The sequence below is a fragment of the Giraffa tippelskirchi genome, chromosome 6 (genome assembly GCF_054371585.1).
Source record: "Giraffa tippelskirchi isolate mGirTip1 chromosome 6, T2T-mGirTip1v1.2.pri, whole genome shotgun sequence".
Lineage (NCBI taxonomy): Eukaryota > Metazoa > Chordata > Mammalia > Artiodactyla > Giraffidae > Giraffa > Giraffa tippelskirchi.
This window is the reverse complement of record NC_137280.1, coordinates 124,011,474-124,029,488: the sequence shown is the minus strand read 5'-3', so window position 1 is coordinate 124,029,488 and position 18,015 is coordinate 124,011,474. Positions and strand designations below refer to the sequence as shown.

General features: G+C 52.9%; 1 long non-coding RNA gene across 1 annotated transcript; it reads left to right on the top strand.

The window, feature by feature from the left end:
* Positions 1–234: 234 nt before the first annotated feature.
* LOC145510241 (uncharacterized) lies at positions 235–13,961 on the top strand. Its single transcript, XR_014056898.1, has 4 exons — positions 235–697; positions 3,982–4,105; positions 12,455–12,578; positions 13,413–13,961. It is a non-coding gene; the product is annotated as an uncharacterized LOC145510241 (long non-coding RNA).
* The last annotated feature ends 4,054 nt before the right edge of the window (positions 13,962–18,015 follow it).

Genomic DNA, 18,015 nt, shown 5'->3' with positions numbered 1-18,015 from the left:
CAGGTATTCCAACCAAGACCACGGGCGTCCTCACCTGGGGAGCCCTGGCGGGGGTGCAGGGGACCCCAGGAGCCACACTGTGTAGACTCTGAGGACGCCCTACCCTGCCCCGCCCCGCCTGGCTGGGATCACAGGGCACTGAAACCCGCAGCCGCCTAGGCTGGGCCAGACGTGCCTAGACCCGCAGAGACGCACAAAGGCTGCGTTGTTGCTTTGCCAAACCCTCCCGGCTCTGGAGTGGGAGGGAGGCACGGGGCAACTGGCGCCCCTACCCCCAGCTCCGGGGCTGGCCCTGGAGCAAGACTGGACTTTAACCTCTTAGGCCACCACGCCTGCTGGGGCTGGAGGGCAAAGGGAGGACAATCCAGACCTCCTGATAAAACCGATCCAAAGTGGGGCTCCCCAGGCCCTGCGCCTAAACTCCACCCAAGGTCTTTTTGTTTTCCCAGCGTTGAGATCTCTCCAACCTTTGCATAGGTTGTGCCCTTGGGCCTGGAACACCCCCCTCCCCCTGTCTAGGAAAGGGTTCGTTTTCCTTTAGGACACTATTCAGAGAGCACCTCCTTCAAGAAGCCCTCCCTGACCCCCGAGCTTCCCACCAGCCAAATGGGGAGTTCCAGATGCCCATAGGAGAATGACCAGCACTGCCCATCCAGGGCTAGGCTCACAGACACTGGCAGGACCAGCAGAGGCCTGGGTAAGTGGGCACAGCAGGGACTCAGTCGCATCTCATGCCCCAAGGCCACTCTGTGGTGGTGGAGGGAGGGAGGTGGAGTTACCAGCCCAAATCATAGATCAGGACAGCCACCATCACCCCCACCAGGTGACACAGAAGGGAGATGCTTGGAGGAACCTGCTTTCCCACATCCATGTCCCTGTTCTCTTTGCTGAGGACACTCTTTCTTACCCATATGTTTGCCAAGTCCTACTCACCCAAGCGATACTTGTTTGTTTTTTTGCCTGCATGACTTGTGAGATCTTAGTTCCCTGACCAGGGATTGAACCCGTGCCCCTGAAGTGAAAGCACAGTGTCCTAACCACTGGACTGTTGAGGTTTTTAGTTTTTACTTAACATTTACAGAATACATACTGTGTGGCAGGCACTGTCTTCAGGGATATTTACATGTATTAATTCACTGAATCCTCAGCAACATTTAAAAAAAAAACAAAACTCTTCCAAGGTCACACAGCTAGTAAGTGGTGGAGCTGTGATTGGAACCCAACAAGTTACTTCCATGAACCCTTCCCTGGCCTCTCAGACCAGACCAGATTAAGGCCTTTGCTATGAGCATCCCTAAGCTCAAATGTCTGAGATGGAATGAGCTGGGCTGAGTCCCTGGAGAGGACTTGGTGGTCCAGCTCCTAACACAAACCTGGGCCTTGGGGACTCTGAAGAAACACTGTTGACTAAATAATCTCAAGCTCAGTAAGGATGGCTGGACTCCCAACACCCAAGGGGAGAGGAGGTAGGGGCTGTCCAGACAGGCCCAAGGAGTTCTCTCCCCTCTCGAGGTCACACACCATCTACTTTGTCACTCACAGTAAGACCTCTGCAGTCCCTGAGTATATGGGGCTGTGGAAAACTGGGGAGGGTAGAGGGGCTGTCAGGCCCCTCAGGACACCTGGAGGCCCATCTGCTCCAAGGTCCCTGCGCCCCTCCAGGCAAAATTCTCCTGAAATCCTCAGGCACCATGAACTAAAGAGATAGAGCCTTCTTACGGTCCACTGCGATAGAGCCTTCTTACGGTCCGCTGCGCCATTTCTCTCTTCTTATATCCAGTTTTCCAAACTATAGGGTCATTTCTCCAGCTCCCATTCAGTGTGGCCAAAATAAAGCTCAGACCCCAACCAGTGGAGAGGGAGACTGAGGCACCCAGCAGACACACGAGACCACAGGCACCTCACACTTCAGGGTTGCCCTCTGGACAGAGCCTCTTCCTCTGAGAAGCCCCGCTTCCTTCCATCAGCTGCAGCCCCAAAAGGACACACAATGAAGCGCCCGCCTTGCACTGGCTGTGTCTCTACTTATAAAGTGTAATCAACTTCACTGCCCAGAGAAATAGCCCCAAGATGGGGGCCACTGGAACGTCAATCTCAGTCTCCCCAACTCTGAAATCAGCCTGAAGAGAGGGTGGGAAAGGCTACATGTCTTTAGGGACAGAGGCACCTTTGGACCTCTGGGGGCAGTCCCTCCCTCACGGCAAAGCAGAGTTCCCTGCCTGCCCCTGGGTCAGGCCATCTTTCTGTTATTGCTGTTCAGACCTCTTCCCCCTGCAAAAGTGACTGAAGACAACCCCTCCCTCTGTGAAAGGAGCTGGGGGTCTTCACCTACCCCTACCTCCCTAACCCCAGACACTAAAGGGCAGAGTTTCCAGAGAATTTGTTTCATAGCCAAAGGAGGGTTGCAGTGGGGGCATGGTTGGACAGAGGGAACTCCCAAATTTCTCCTCAGGAAGGACTTCAGGCAGCAATCTGTTGGCAAGGGAGCTGAGGGCTTTGCTTAAAACTGCCTGTGCAGCTGCTGTTTGTACTTAGACAATACATTACAGATCAATAAAAACAGAAAAATCCTCCAAAAGTGCTTTATATAAAATGAAAATGCCAATTGCCCATACCAAAAAATTAATTACTGTTATGATGATCATGACGGAGACTTTGTGGGTGCCAAGTCACTTCCCCTCTTGTACCAGGCTGACCATGAGGGCTGCCTGGACTGAATGAACCCACACTGCTTGGAAATGTAAATCTACCTCAACTTCAACTAAAAAATATGCTCCGAGCCACAAAGCCCTGGGCTGGATCTGTGAGGGACAGAGATGTGAGAAGCCCTAGATCTACCCTCTCTGGCTGAGTATTGACTCACTGTGTGCCAGGCACATCGGACACCCTTTGCCATCTTTTGTGACCACCTACAAGGGAACATTGAATCCCATTTTACAGATTAAGAAACTGAGACTAGGAAAGGTGCTGTAACAACTGTTGCCATTTTTTCAGAGACATCCAGACCCTATGCTGAGTGTTTCTATTCATCATCTCTTGGCTCCACATTGTAGACTCACTTTAACAAATGAAGAAACTGAGGTTCTTAAAAGTTGTTGCTCTCCCAAGATCACAAAGCCAATATATGTGACAGACGTGGGGACTTCCCTGGCAGTCCAGTGGTTAAGACTCAGTGCTTTCACTGCCGAGGGACAGGGTTCGATCACTGGTTAGGGAAGTAAGATGCCACAGGCCAAGCAGCACAGCCACACACAGAAAGAAAGAAAGAAATGAGACGTGAACCTAAATCCTGGTCTGTCACATTGCAATCCCTGGGCACACAAAATATGTGTGATAATGGCTCAGAGAGTAGGGCAAATAGAACTGTGAGGCATAAGAGATAAAGGGCAGCCATCAGAAGAAGAAGAAGCTGAATAAAACCATAAGGACTGGTTAGTGAAAGTCATTCAGTCACGTCCAACTCTTTGCGACTCCATGAACTATAACCTGCCAGGATCCTCTGTCCTTGGAATTCTCCAGGCAAGAATACTGGAGTGGATTGCCACTACCTTCTCCAAGTGATCTTCCCAACACAGGGATCAAACCCAAGTCTCCCGAATTGCAGGCAGAAGAATGGTTAGAGTCTCAACAAATAGATATAAGGAGGCAGGGGACTGCAGGTGGAGAGAACCACACATACAAAGGCGCTGGGGTGAGAACCTGTGGGGTATGCTATCTGTGGAACACAGGATAATGGAAAGTGGATCAAGAGAAAGTAAGAGTGAGGATGTGGCTACCAGGAAGGCAGTGATGAAGAACGACTCAAGTTGTGAGTTTGAATCCTGGTTTTGCCACTAATTAGGCCTAAGACTTTCAAAAAGTCTCCTTCCTGTCCAAGTCTCAGTTTCCTTATCTGTAACAAGGGAGTAACAATAGTTGTTTAACAGCATCATTCTGAGCATTCAGACAGGCGCCACGCCCAACCTAAGGTTCTTGTTACAGGCATTGGGGAGCCACAGAGGAACTCCCGACAGAGGGATTTAAGCCTGGCTGTGAAGAGTCTGACCCAGCCGCTCATACTGAACCACAAAGGAGCCCTTGGCTTTAAGAAGATCACTGACTCAGGGTGAGTTGCCCCACCCAACGTTTCTTTGACATCTCCTGTTTTATCTTTAAAGAAGAGTCTTGTGAATTCTCCTATAAGCAGTTCAGGCTTGTTTCTAATGTATTTAAATCGTAACATTAAATTATTGATCTCCCCCTAGTAAAAGATACAGTCCAGGAAGTAGAGCCATTCACTAGCCTGCCCCCAGCCACCCACACAGCCAGGCCCAGGCACAGCTGCTCAGGTGGTGGCAGTCAGCAGCCCAGGATCATGAGGGGAATGCTTGTCTGGGGTAGTCTGCCTTGACATCTGCTGGTTCCTTCCCCAGAAATGCACTCTTCCTACCCCAGCCCCCAACAACACTAGATTTTCAGAGAATTTGCTTCACAATGGAAGGGTTACCCCCTTCTGAAACTCAAGTGTCAGCTTAACTGTATCTTCCTCAGAGAGGTCTTGCCTGACCATGCTGGGGAAATTGGCCACATCACCTGACTTTAATGCTTGCCTGTCTGGTATTTTCTTATTTACCTATTACCAGTCTGTCTGTCTTACCCAGGCAGAATGTCTGTCCCATGAAAGCAGGATTTCTGTCTTGCTCACTGTGTTCCCAGCATACGACAGAGCCTGGCACGTAGCGGGTGCTCAGTAAATAAAAGCAGGTAGGGAGGGGAGAAAGAATTAATACAGAACAAAATCTGGGTTCCTGTCCCCAAGATTAGGAGGCTCCCGCAAGCCTCAGTCACCCCTTCTGTAGAAGGGACAGGGTTAGGGTCTCTAGCCAGGGACTACCATGGCCACACGAGGACCCCTCCTGTTCCTGCACTGCTGTCACTGGCCTGCCTCTGGAGCTGCCCTTCCCTTCCCCATCTCAGAGAGACAGAAATTAATTTCCCTTTGGCATAAACTGATTTTGATGAGCCCAGTCCCCGGCGATTCATCACAGACCTCTCGGGGAGCACTGCAGGGAACGGCGGGTGGCGGCATGACTTATGGGCCTCGCAGCCCCAGACGCCCAGCTGCTTCTGATGGCTCCGGACACCTCCAGCCCCCCTAAATCAGCTGCGACGGAGAGACCTGGAGAGCTGCCCAGCCTGTCCTCCCGCTCGGCGGGTGCCCCTGGCAGGCGCCTCCCAGGTCAGGGGGCACAGGCTGCGCGGAAGCCGGTGACTTCATCCAGGCTGACTCACCCCTAGCCAGCCTCTGGGGACTACGGGAGGGAGGCGGCAACAGTCTTCACCAACTTGGAGCTTTGGGGAGGGGGATCCCCACCCTCTCTCCATCCCCAGGGCTTCCCCACACTGGGCTGTGCCCCTACCCCACGGCACACCACCATCCCAGAATCTACATTGATGTCCTGCAAATAGCCCAGGCTGAGTACTGGCCTGAACAGGTCTAGGGCCCAGGCCCAATACCCCTCACACCAGCCAGGTAAAATGGACCAAGCCAATAACTTCTGAGATTCAGTTTATTCATCTGTAAAGTGTATCTGGTGACCTCGGCTCCACCTACTGTTAGGGGGTATTGGGCGAATCCGATTGATGAAAGAGGGTCTTGAAGATAGGAGAATACCTATCTCAGTAGAAGAGGGGACAGGAAGCAGGATAAGTGGACCCCCATGCCACAGAGACAATATCAGACCTCTTATCCTGGCCTGATGTGTCCTGGGTCAATGGCCTACCCTTCCTCTACCCCCTCCAGCTCTAGCACCTTTAGCATCCTTAATTTCCTAGGATACGTTGTTCTCCTTCCACCTTTTAGGCCTCGTGGTTCTAGGCTGTACTCAGCCTAGAACTCTTCCCTGCCACTCTTTCTTTGTCTGGCTAAATCCTAAACCCTTAAGTCCTCAGCTTAGACATTACTTCCTCTGAGAAACCTTTCTAGCACCTCAGGTAGACCTGTGCCTGTGTCCTCACAGTCTAGCCGTTCCCAAACATTAACAGTTATCACTGGTGTCTCACATCTACCTCTTAGTCATTGCCCTTGTTCTCACCTGCAACCCTCTGTCTCAGCCCAGTGCTTGGGTCTAGCAGGTGCTCACTGACGTGGGCTCACCTGAACTGAATTCCTGTGCCTACTCATGTCGGCTGGCAGGTCTGCCCGAAGCACTGGCTGCACAAACACGCATAAGCACCATGCACACCACAAAGTGAGGGCCCAGGACAGGGTAACTGTTCATGCTGCTGTGGCTAATGGGAGTTGATTCTTGGGAATTGGCACCCTTTCCTCACCTGTCCCTGCCCTCATTCACAGCGCCAGCAATGCAGAGGTGGGGAAGAGAACCGGGGAGGGCTTTTGTTCTGAAATAACCTGAAGATGCTTACCTGCGTCTAACAGAAGGAATATTCACATGGAGTCAGGAAATCTGAGGGACAACTCACCACCTTCTGAATTGCTTAGGAGACTGACCCCAACACTCTTGACCCTCAGTATACTCATCTGTAAAAGAATAATTCCCACCCTGCTGACCTCACTGGGCTGCGGTGAGGACCAAATTCAAAAGTGTGGAGGCAGATGCTTGGTTCACCTTGACAGAGGATACAATTTATCATCATCAACATCATTATCATGGACAGGCCTCAGCCACTGTCACCTAGGCCAGCATAGGGCTCAGAGTGTGGAGACCTCAAAATCAGTGCTATTGCCAGCCATGACAGTCTTACCCCAGGGCCCCCTCCGCCAAGACCCCATCCTCATATAATTGCAGGGCCTGCTGTGAAATTTTAAGAGCAGCATCAGACCATACCTTCATTCTCTAGCTGTGTGACCTTGAGCAAGTCCACTTCACTGAACCTCAGTTTCATTTAAAAATGGCAATGATGGAACTTCCCTGGTGATCCAATAGCTAAGACCCGTGCTCCCAGTGCAGAAGGCCCAGGTTCGATCCCTGGTTGAGGAACTAAATCTCACATGCTACAACTAAGAGTTTGCATAACATAAGTAAAGACCCCTAATGCTGTAACTAAAAGATCCCGCAGGCCAGAGCGAAGATTGAAGATGCTGCGTGACCCAGTATGTGTGTGTGCGCGCTAAGTCGCTTCAGTCTTGTCTGACTCTTTGAGACCCCATGGACTGTAGTCTGCCAGGCTCATCTGTCCATGGGATTCTCCAGGCAAGAATAGCGGAATGGGCTGCCATGCCTCCTCCAGGGGATCTTTCCAACATGGGGGCTGAAACCACATCTGCATTGCAGGCAGATTCTTTGCCCACTGAGCCACCTTGGAAACCCAAGACCCAACACAGTCAAATAAATAAATAAATATTTTTAAAATGGTAGTGATGATGGTAGCTGTCTTCCAGATATCTCAGAAGGATTAAATGGGATAACTGGGTTAAGAGGACACTAAGCACTCAGTCTGTAGCACAGTAAGTGCTCAGTAACTGTTACCCTTCACCATTACCATCATCATCCCCATAAACGTTGTAGCTATGCGTGGGGTATGATACTCAGGCTAATTCCAATCCTCCTCTACTATGTGTGTTAGTCACTCAGTTGTGTCCAACTCTTTGTGAACCCATGGACTTTGTAGCCCGCCAGGCTCTTCTGTCCATGGAGTTTTCCAGGCAAGAATACTGGAGTGTGTTGCCATTCCCTTCTCCAGGGGATCTGCCCAACCCTGGGATCGAACCCAGGTCTCCTACATTGCAGGCAGATTCTTTACCATCTGAGCCACCAGGGAAGCCCATCCTCTACCATAGTAACTTCCAGAACCTTCACAACAAACTGTCATCCCCACTTCCTGGATGGACAAAGCGGGCCTCAGAAAAGCTAGGACTTTTCAGACTGAAAACTCCCTGAAGGCAGAGGCCATGTCTCCAAAGTCTGGGCTCCCCATAGAATTGAGGCCATGCCTCTCCTTTCAAACTCTGTTGCCCTCATTGGCCTGGGGGCCAGGTCTCTTTTTTAGACCCTCCCCCAGCCAAGGTCAGAGGAGCAAGAAGGGGAGAGGTCCAGCCCCCCTGTCTCCTCGCAGCAGAAGCAGAGGTTCAGGCTGTGGACAAAAGTCAGCCCAGGGCCTGCCTGGCCCTAGCTGCCCCAGCTGATGCAGGGAAGCCTCGTGACTGCCCCTTCTTCCCAGACTCGGGCTCCAGCTTCCCGCCTGACTGGGCTGAGCACTTCAAAGCCAGCAGCCTCTGAAATGAGGCTGCAGCATCCGAACTGGCAGCTGGTGGGGGGAGTCAGGCAGCCCCCCGGCCCCCTGTGTGTATCTCCAGGCACTCCTGTCAGTGTTGACTTGTCGGGCAGCGTTGGCCACCAGGGTCCAGGGGGATGGCTCTAGGTGCCCGTATTATGGCCAGAGGAGCATTAAAGCTACCAGCATGCCAGTGAGCCCGGTCTGCAAAAGGCCAACACCTTCATTCAAGCAGGCACTGGACACCCACGTGCTGATGGGAGAGGGGAGCCACAGAGAGTGACTGCTAGGACACACACACATGCTCACACTCTGTACGACACAGCAGGATGGTACTGTGGCCTCTGACATTCCAGACCCAGGATCAAATCCTGCTTCCCCTATTTCCCAGATGTGTCCTTGGGTAGCACTACAGGTTGAATTACTTTCCACCCAAAATTCATATACTGCTGTCCTTAACCCCAGTATCTGAGAATGTGAACTTACTTGGAGACAGGACCTTTACAGAGATAATCAGGTTAAAATGTGGTCATTAGGGTGGGCCCTAATCCAATATGATTGATGTCTTTACAAGAAGGGGAAATATGGACACAGTCACACATAGAGGGAAGATGATACACGAAACACGGAGAAGACTGTCATCTACAAGTCAAGGAGACAGAGCTCGAACAGTTCCTTCCCTCACAGCCCGCAAAAGGAGTCACCGATGCTTTGATTTTAGACTTCTGGTCTCCAGAACCTTCAGACAATACATTTCTGTTGTTTAAACCACTCAGTGTGTGGTACTTTGTTAGGGCAGCCCTAGGAAACTAATACAAGTAGTTATTGTTGCTTGGAGCCTCAGTTCCCACAGTCCTAAACAGGAAATATAATAGTACTTGCCTCACCCCACTCCAGTATTCTTGCCTGGAAAATCCCATGGACGGAGGAGCCTGGTAGGCTACAGTCCATGGGGTCGCTAAGAGTCAGACACGACTGAGTGACTTCACTTTCACTTTTCCCTTTCATGCACTGGAGAAGGAAACGGCAACCCACTCCAGTATTCTTGCCTGGAGAATCCCAGGGATGGCGGAGCCTGGTGGGCTGCCGTCTATGGGGTCGCACAGAGTCGGACACGACTGAAGCGACTTAGCAGCATAGGTTGTATAGGGCTTTCCTGGTGACTCGCTGGTAAAGAATCTGCCTGCAATGCAGAAGACGTGGGTTCAATGCCTGGGTTGGGAAGATCCCCTGAAGAAGGAAATGGCAACCCACTCCAGTATCCTTGCCTGGGGAATTCCATGGACAGATGAACCCAGTGAGTTAAAGTCCATAGGGTCACAATAGTCAGGCATGCCTTAGCAACTAAACTTCCAACCACCAACCATATGTTGCTATGAAGCTTCAATGAGATGCTACCTCTAAAGACAGCACTTAGCACAGGATTAGACTCTTAGCATGTACTCAATAAATGGTAATTGCTTTTACTGTTATGGTATTGTTCACTCATACATTCCTGTGTACACTAACACATTTACTCATCTATTCCACATAATACTGTATTGTACACCTTCCAAATACCAGGCATGTGGGCCCTGAAGTAGAACAAATCCCTGTTCTCCGGGGTACCTGCAAACAACTGAAGATAGAACTATCCTCATAGAAAACAGACAATGCACATACACACAAGTTAGCTGATGGGAGAGCAAACGTTTAGGGGTTGGCCCATATGCACATTTGTTGTTGTTGCTTAATTGCTAAATAACACCCAACTCTTTTGCAACCGTGTGGACTGTAGCCCACCAGGCTCCTCTGTCCATGGGATTTCCCAGGCAAGAATACTGCAGTAGGTAGCCATTTTCTTCTTCAGGGGATCTTCCTGACCCAGGGATCAAACCCAAGTCTCCTGCATCACTAGGCCGATTCTTTACCACTGAACCACCAGGGAAGTCCCCATGTGTGCATCCATGAGTGTTGATGTGTGCATATGTGCGTGCATAGGTGTTAATGTGTGCATTGAGTGCATCAGGATACTATGTGCATATGCATGTTAGTATCTGTGCATCTGGGAGCTCAACTGCATACCAGTGTGAATTCATGCAGAAGTATATGTGTGTGTGTTGCACATGTGATGCTTTAACATGTGTGTACACAAATGTTCATGGGTACATACATGTGGGGAATGAGAACATATGAGCACAGTGTGAGTCCAGATGAGTGAGCAAAGGCAGATGTTTAGGCAAGCGTGTGTGAGAACTTTAGAGCCCAAAGCTGGTGCTCCACTATCTACAGTCTAAGGAGGTCTGAGAGGCCATCTCGGCCATCTGCCAGCTGGTCTCGAATAGACGCACTCCTTCCCCACATCAGACTTCAGTGCTCTTGTGCCCAGGGACGACCCCCTAGAACCCTCCCCCGGTTTTCAGGAAGTCCTTCCAGCATTCTAACCACAATCCCTGGGTGACACTTCAGAAACCAGTAGTCCAAAAGCTCCCAAATGAAACAGCCATCAGTCCTGTGTTCCAAGCACATGTTGGTGCTATGTCCTCATTCAGGTGTGACCTGCCTTTCCAAAGAGGAAGGTGGGCTTCCCCACCCTCAAAGATCTCTCCAATTTGAGTATCCTATTCTTGTCCCCAGAAGGCCCCACACCAACACTCCCTGGGTGGGGAGGAGATACTAAGTTACCTGGCCTGTTTCCCACCATCACAGGATCTGATGCTTGACAAAGAAGCTTGACTGGACATGGGCCTAGGGTGAGGGTGAGCCCTCAAGCACTAACTAGGCCATTGCCCACTGGGCATCTGGAACTGTTGGAACTGTGAGAGGACCAATACTTCCTAAGGGTGAAAAAGGACCGAAATGTAGGGCTTGTGGTGGGGAGACTCACAAACCACCCCCTGGGTGGACTGACTCCTAACCCATACACACTCTTCCCTGTCTAAGACTTGGTGAAGTCCTGAAGGACCAGACTTGGGGAATCAGCAACAGTTGGGCCAGAGTCTCTGCCCCCCAAAACTAGTATCTGAATCTCAGACTTGAGTTCTAGTTCTAATAGTGATAACAATGATAATAAAGGCTCACATTGATCACACCCGGACCTATGCTCACACTTTCAATGCACTATCTCACTGAGGTCACATACTGTTTCAGTGAGGTTAGGGACTATTACTGTTATCCCCATTTTACAATAGAGGAAAACATGGCACAGTTTAGTTCAACATGCAGCTGATTCATAGCAAAGTCAAGAGAGCTTGAGTCAAGAGTTACACTTTAACCATGGAACCCTTACCTCACAGAGTGACCCTATACGGTCCCTTCTCCTCTCTCCATCTCCCAGTCTATGCAGTGGGGCTGCTAATGGCCATGACCACCTAGCTCTGTGGGACTCCCAGCTCTGACTCCTTGGGTGAGGGGATCATGCCTCAGAGTGAGAGCCAGGGCCTCCCCCTAGGGTCTTGTGAAGCATGCAGATGACAGGACAACCAAAACCTACTGAATCATACTCTCAACATACTGCAACCCCTCCCTCCCCACATCTGCAAGCTAACAAGGCCAAATCATCTGCTGTGCACCAAGGTTTGAGAATTTCTGGGGTGGTGGGATCCTTTGACAGGAAGGAAGGTAGTGGAAAGCTCCCCCCACTCAAGCCCTGCTAGGACTTCAAGTCACAAGGCTGAGGATGCTCTGGGGTCTGGCTCACCATTCCTTCCTCATCCAAAGGACAATTCCTCATCTAATGGGGAGATCAATAAATTCTAGAGGTGTTACCTATTATGGGGGTGGGGAGAAGGAAGAAGTGGGTTCTGCCCCTTAATCAGCTCTCCTTGCCCTCCCTGAGATGGACAGGCACAAGGGTCTGAATAGATGCCTCCTCCCCAAAAAAGAAAAAAACCTTGAGTGATGTGGGACCAACCAGCATAGCTGAGGGAAGGGAGCCTGGGGATACTGGAGTGGCAGGCAGTAAGGTGGGAACACGCACATACAAAAGCTGACCTCAGCCAGGCCTATTGGCCAGCCAGCTCATCCCCACCCCCCTGCTGCAGGCAGCTTGGCAAAGCTGAGCGCCAGCTTCTCCATCCAAACCCGAGTTCCCACCGAGCGTGCTTAATGCAGCGGCGGTGACATTTCTGCCGTCAGAGGCAAAAACAGGAACTCGGCCATTTTCTTGAAGGGCGCCCACAGTGCAGGCGGGAGATGAAAGAGGGTGGGGTTTCAACTCCTGCATCCACCGCCCTAACCACCCACTCTTGCCTCTGCCCAGTGCTCCAGCCAGGTCATAAAACTTGGGTCTCCAGACAGACTAGGAAGCTGCTACAGGACTCTCAACCTCTTGTACAAGTAGGGAAACTGAGGCCATAACACTGACGCTAGCCGATCTGGAAAAGGTAAAAAGGAGGATGGAGAAAAGCCCCGAGGAGAATGCCTTAAAGAATGGTCAGGTGGGAGCACCAGTCTGAGGAGCCAAAGGGCTGAGGCCAGCAGGCCCCAAAGACCAGCCTCAAAAGAGCCCACACACCTGGCCCCCCAACACTAGCGCGCCCTCATGAGGGCGCTCGCGGCATCTTTAATCCTCCAAGCAATGAGAGGGTTAAGCTTCCTCGCGTTACTTGCCGCAGTAAGTGGAAAGGAAAGAAGTGTCAACTCTGTTCTCACCACAGCGGGGCTGTCGGATGGCACCTCCCCCCGCCCCGCGCACCCGGCCCGGCCGGCTCCCCCGCCCTCCCCTCGGAGCGCGCGCACACACCTCCCACCGCTTTGCCCAAATTATTTTCGATCCCGGGAGACTCCGGATGCCAGACGCGCTCCGCAGCGGCGGCGGCGGCCGCCGCGCCTGATTCATTGCGCCAAAGCTGCAGATGCGACCTCCCGCCTGCGCCCTGTGCCCCGGCCCGCGCCGGGCTGCGTGCGCGCCTGGAGAGATGGGGGGGCGGCAATTTGTAGGCGCTCCCCCCTCAAGAGGCAAGCTCCGGCCCCCCGGTGCCAGGTCCCCAGTCCCCAGCTCCCCGGGCTGCACTAATTAGCTTCCTCGGGGGGCGCCACGCGGCGTGAGGGGCGGCAATTTCCCGGCTAGGCTGCGGGGGAAGCGCTCCCACCGCCTGGGAAGGTGAAATGGGAAACTCGATTCAAAGAGAGCTTTCCTCCCCACCCCACCCCTCCCGCCTAGCGCGGTAGAAAACGGGTTTGAAATTCCTCCTCTCTCTCTTTTTTTTTATTTATAGTGCACCGTCTCCATGGAAACCGCGGAGGAGGTCACGGTAGCTGGGCCCCCTCGCGTCACCCCGAGCCTCGCCGGCTGCAGGCGCCGGGATTGCGGCCTCCCAGGCGCCTCGGCCCGCGTGGACTCTTCTCTGAGTTCCCCGCCCCCGCTCCACTCAGCCCGCGGCTCAGGCCATATGACTCTGCCGGGTCCTAACCGGGAAGGGCGCACCTGGGCACCAGTGCGCTAGGCTATGCCTCTGTCCCCAGGCTTTGGCACGCGGGAGTGCGCTAAGATACACGTGCCCAGCTCCAAGACTGGAACACGTGCAGCGAGACGCCACCAAGGGGCTCACGGCACTAGTGAATGCCCTGGGCGATCGACCTATATAGGCGCACCACTCCAGACCTCTTGCTAAAACAAGACTACCCGTAAAGAACCTGGAGTCCCGCCTAGGTATCTTACTAGCTATGTGACTTCGGGCAAGTCGCAACCTCTCTGCGTCTCACCTTGCTCATCAGCAAAATGGAATTGTCGCGTGGCTTGAGACAAAAAAAGTACGTTAAACGTTTAACACTATGTTTGGCACGTGGTTCTGAAAAATGGTAGCTGTCACTAGGGTTATTTTTTACAGACTGCAAAAGCCGAGGCCCAAAAAGCATGGCTCAAGGGCGCGGTCAGCCCGAAGACTGAGTTACACCTTGGGAGCTTCCCAGCATCTTAGCCTAGTCTCAGGCCAGAGGGTGAGGGGACATGTGCCTGCTTTGCTGAGCCTGGGCCTGCCTGGGGGCGCGACGGGCGGGACCTCCTAGCCAGCCACATCCGCACCCGGAACCCTAGAGACGGGACTCCCCGCAATGCGCGCCCCACCTCCCTCCTGCCCCAGCACTATTAGCAACGGGCCTGCCTGCCCTCCCTCCCAGGGCTGAGGCCGCACCTGCCCCACCGGATGGCCGCCCCGGGGCCAGGCCGTGCCCCCCACCGCGCACACTTCCTCCTGGACCCCCAGCGCCCCGTGGAGCACGCAGGGGGGAGGGGACCCGGCCGCCCCCGCCCCTCCAGCTTCCCACAGCCCGAGCAGCCCGGAGCCGAGGAGGCAGGAAGTCTCAGAGCCGGGGCGTGGAGGCGGGGTAGGGGCAGGAAGTTGGGGGTGACTCTCCCAGAGACCCCAGACAGGCCCCGGCGTGGGAGCGGGGTGGGCGGGCGCGTAGGGATTAAGGGCGCGCCCCCACCCCCAGCCTCTGTAGCCTTAGGCCACGTGATCCCGGCCGGAGCGCCCCGCTGGGTGAGGGCGAAGGCCGCTACCTCTGGCGACCCCCAGCAGCGCGCACTAGGAGGGAGGGGCAGCCTTTGTCTACTTTGCCGCTGAGGCAGCCCCCCACAACCCCTCCCCCACGCGCCCGGCCGGGCCCTGCACAGCCCGGGTTTTCCATCCGGCCCGGCTCGGCTCGGCAGCTGTCAGGGGACCGAGCTGACCTTCGCGAGCAGGGAGTTTCAATTAGCCGCAGATCAGATAAGCGGGCGGGCCCGTCTCTCCGGGCACCGCGGGGGCGCAGCCCCGCCCCCGCCACGCCGCGCCAAACGCGCTCCAGATGGGAACAAAGATGGGGACGCAGCTCCACCTGCCTCCCCGGGGAGGGGGGAACTGGAGGCCCCGCCGGGAGGAGCTTCCCACCGGAGGAAGGGGTTGCGCACCCTCCCCAGCCCGTCTAGGATCTCATTCCGGGCAGGGGTCTAGTCAAAACTCTCCTTGCCTCCTGCACAGCATGGAGAGGTGCCTGCCACGCTGACTTCATCTCCAGCCGGGCATCGTGCCCTCCCTCCCGCGGAGGAAGGCTTTTGCCATCTCTGATCTCATCCAGAGCTCTCCCTGGGAGGCAGAGAGAAGGAGACAAGAGCCCAACAGAGAAAGGAAACTGAGGTAGAGAAGGGCTGGACTTCTTGATCCAGGTCACACCAACCACAACATTCTTTCAGATGTTTATAGAGTGCCTACTAAGTACCAGGCACTATTTAGACTATGGGGACATCAGCCTCTTAGAGCTTACATTCTAATTCAGGGAGACAGACCATAATCAAGTAAACAAATAGTTGAAAAGAATCATTTCGGAGATCCTAAAGAGCCATGAAGATACTAAAACAGGTCATGTGAGACTGGATTTCAGGGAGGGGACTGTGTTATGGTAGTCTGGGAGGGCCTCTTTGAGGAGGTGACATCTGAACTGAAGCCTGAAAGACCGGAAGGAACCAGTCAAGCAAAGGAGAGGGTGTGGAGCAAGCCACTGTGGACATGACTTTTGGTCCAAAGGGGAACCAGACAGGACAGGGCTTTGCAGATCACGTGAGGCATCAGGGTTTATGAAAAGTGCAGTGGGAGCCTTTGGTGGGTTCTAAGCTGGAAGTGACATGGTCTGACTTACATTTTTAAAGATCCCTCTGGCTACTGTATAGATCAGAGGAAGGCAGAGGTATAAGAGAGACCAGAGAGGAGCAGAGAGGATGCGGCTGGAGGGGAGGAATGGGGAGAGGGAGATGGCTTTCCGCTGTAGTGATAAATTTTGGTTGATGAAGTGGATGTGGAGGTGAGGTGAAGCAACAACAGAAGCCTGGTGAGAAGGAGGCAGGCCTTGAACCTAGATCAGCCTTTGGGAACATGGAGGGGCTGCCCAGAGGTGAAGGTTAAAGCTATGGAGCAAGAATGCCAGGGTTCAAATGCTGGTAGATATTTTCCAGCCGAGTGACCTTGGGCAGCGTCTCTATCAATATCACCAAGCATTTTAAAAAGAATAGGAGATTGTCATTGTAAGGTTTGAATATGATAACATCTGAAAAGTGTTTATCACAAAGCCTGGTAAATAGGTGCTCAATAAATTTGGGCTATTTTTATGGGCCTTTACTTCCCCCACACCCACACCCCACACCACCACCACCTGCCTCTTTGTGTCAGGACCATCCCCTGGCATTCCTACCCCACCTCTGGCCTCGCTTTCATTTGTTCAGAGTAGAAACTCCTGCTCTCATTCCCTCTACCCCACCTTTATTTAGAAAGAAGTTGGGTGGGGAATTAATTGGAAAAGGACTCCTCATCTAGGACCCCAGCTTACCAATCCAGGTAACCCTCCAGGGCCCTCGGTGGTCTCCATATGGGCCTGCCCTCCATGCCTGCCAGTGGAGTTGAGAGCATTCAGTTATCATTCATTCAATCAGATGAATGACCCTCTGGGCAAGGCTGAATTGGGGACAGAGAAAAGCAAACCCAGGCCCTGCCCTCAGGCAGATGCTGGGCTGACTCCACTGTGGTTAGTTAGGGAATGTTGTGCTCTAGGAGCTTAGTGCAGGACTGGAGAAGGTGGTGGACGGGGCTCTGTTGGGAAAGTAGTTAGTACAGTCATAACTCCCATTTATGGAGCCTTTACCCAAAGCTAGTCACCCTACACGCAGGCATGTCATTGAGTCCTTACAAACAGCCAATGAGGTCCATACTATTACTGGCCTTAATTTATGAGCAAATAAACAGAAACTTCCAGAGGTGAAGTGCCTTGCCCAAGATTACACAGCAATTAAATGGTGGAGCTGAGAATCAAACCCAGGTCTGGCTGAGGTCAGAACAGGAGAATTGAAACATTCTACTATCTGGTCTCAGATTCTGTTAAATGCAAGGATATCTCTGAAAGGCCTTCAGTCAAATTCCTGTGGTCATGGCTTTTGCCCTTACTTCACTCAACTTCCCTATGCCTGAATCTTTATCTAAACCCTCAGGAACCCAGCCTGATGCCAGGTATACAGTAGTACTACTTGAACATAGCTTCCTCTTGACAAAGCAATGTTGATGCCTGCCCTCACCACCACTCCCCCTTGGGTTTTTGGGCCCCAGCATCCAATTTCAGAGCCTGTCAGTGCTGCTGACTGGAAAAAGAAAAGTTCTAGTTTGCATAATATTTGCATCTGCTTTGCATACTGTTCATATAACATCAAAATACACAAAAGCCTGGTCCTGGTACCCTGTCCCCCCTGGTACCCTATTCTTGGCATACTGCCCCCATCACAACCTGCTGACCAGAACAAGGGGGTGAGGGTTTTGGGGAGTACTCATTTAGGGTCCACCTAACCTTATCTATTTCCAGCATTGTGTGGACAGAGATGGGAAGAGTTCTGTCCCTCATCCTTCCTTCCCCTACATCCCTTCCTGGCGGAATTCTGGGTCAGGGCAGGGGAACCAGGGGCAGAAGGCAATGTTTGTGCAGAAGCGACACACACACACACAGACACACTCACAATGCAGCGCAGCAGGAAACATCTGGGGTCTGGGTGCTCAGCACCCCATGACAGAGGTTGAGGAGAAGGGAAAAGAGGAGGCACTGCTGCTGTGGCGATGGCTGGGGCACCCTCATGTCCCCACCTCTCCTCTCACAGGGTCAGTCAGCCTCCCCCACAGCCAACCTCACAGCTACAAACCCCTCTGGTACGGCTGCTTGGGCTGGAGGGAGGCGGGGAGACGGACAGGAGGAAATAGAGACACCAGTGATGGGATGGTAGCAAGGACTGGAAAGAAGGAAACCGTGGCTCTGGGAAAAGAGAGGGATAGTCTGTACCCAGCCTGGCTTCAGCCTGGGCTCTTAACCACT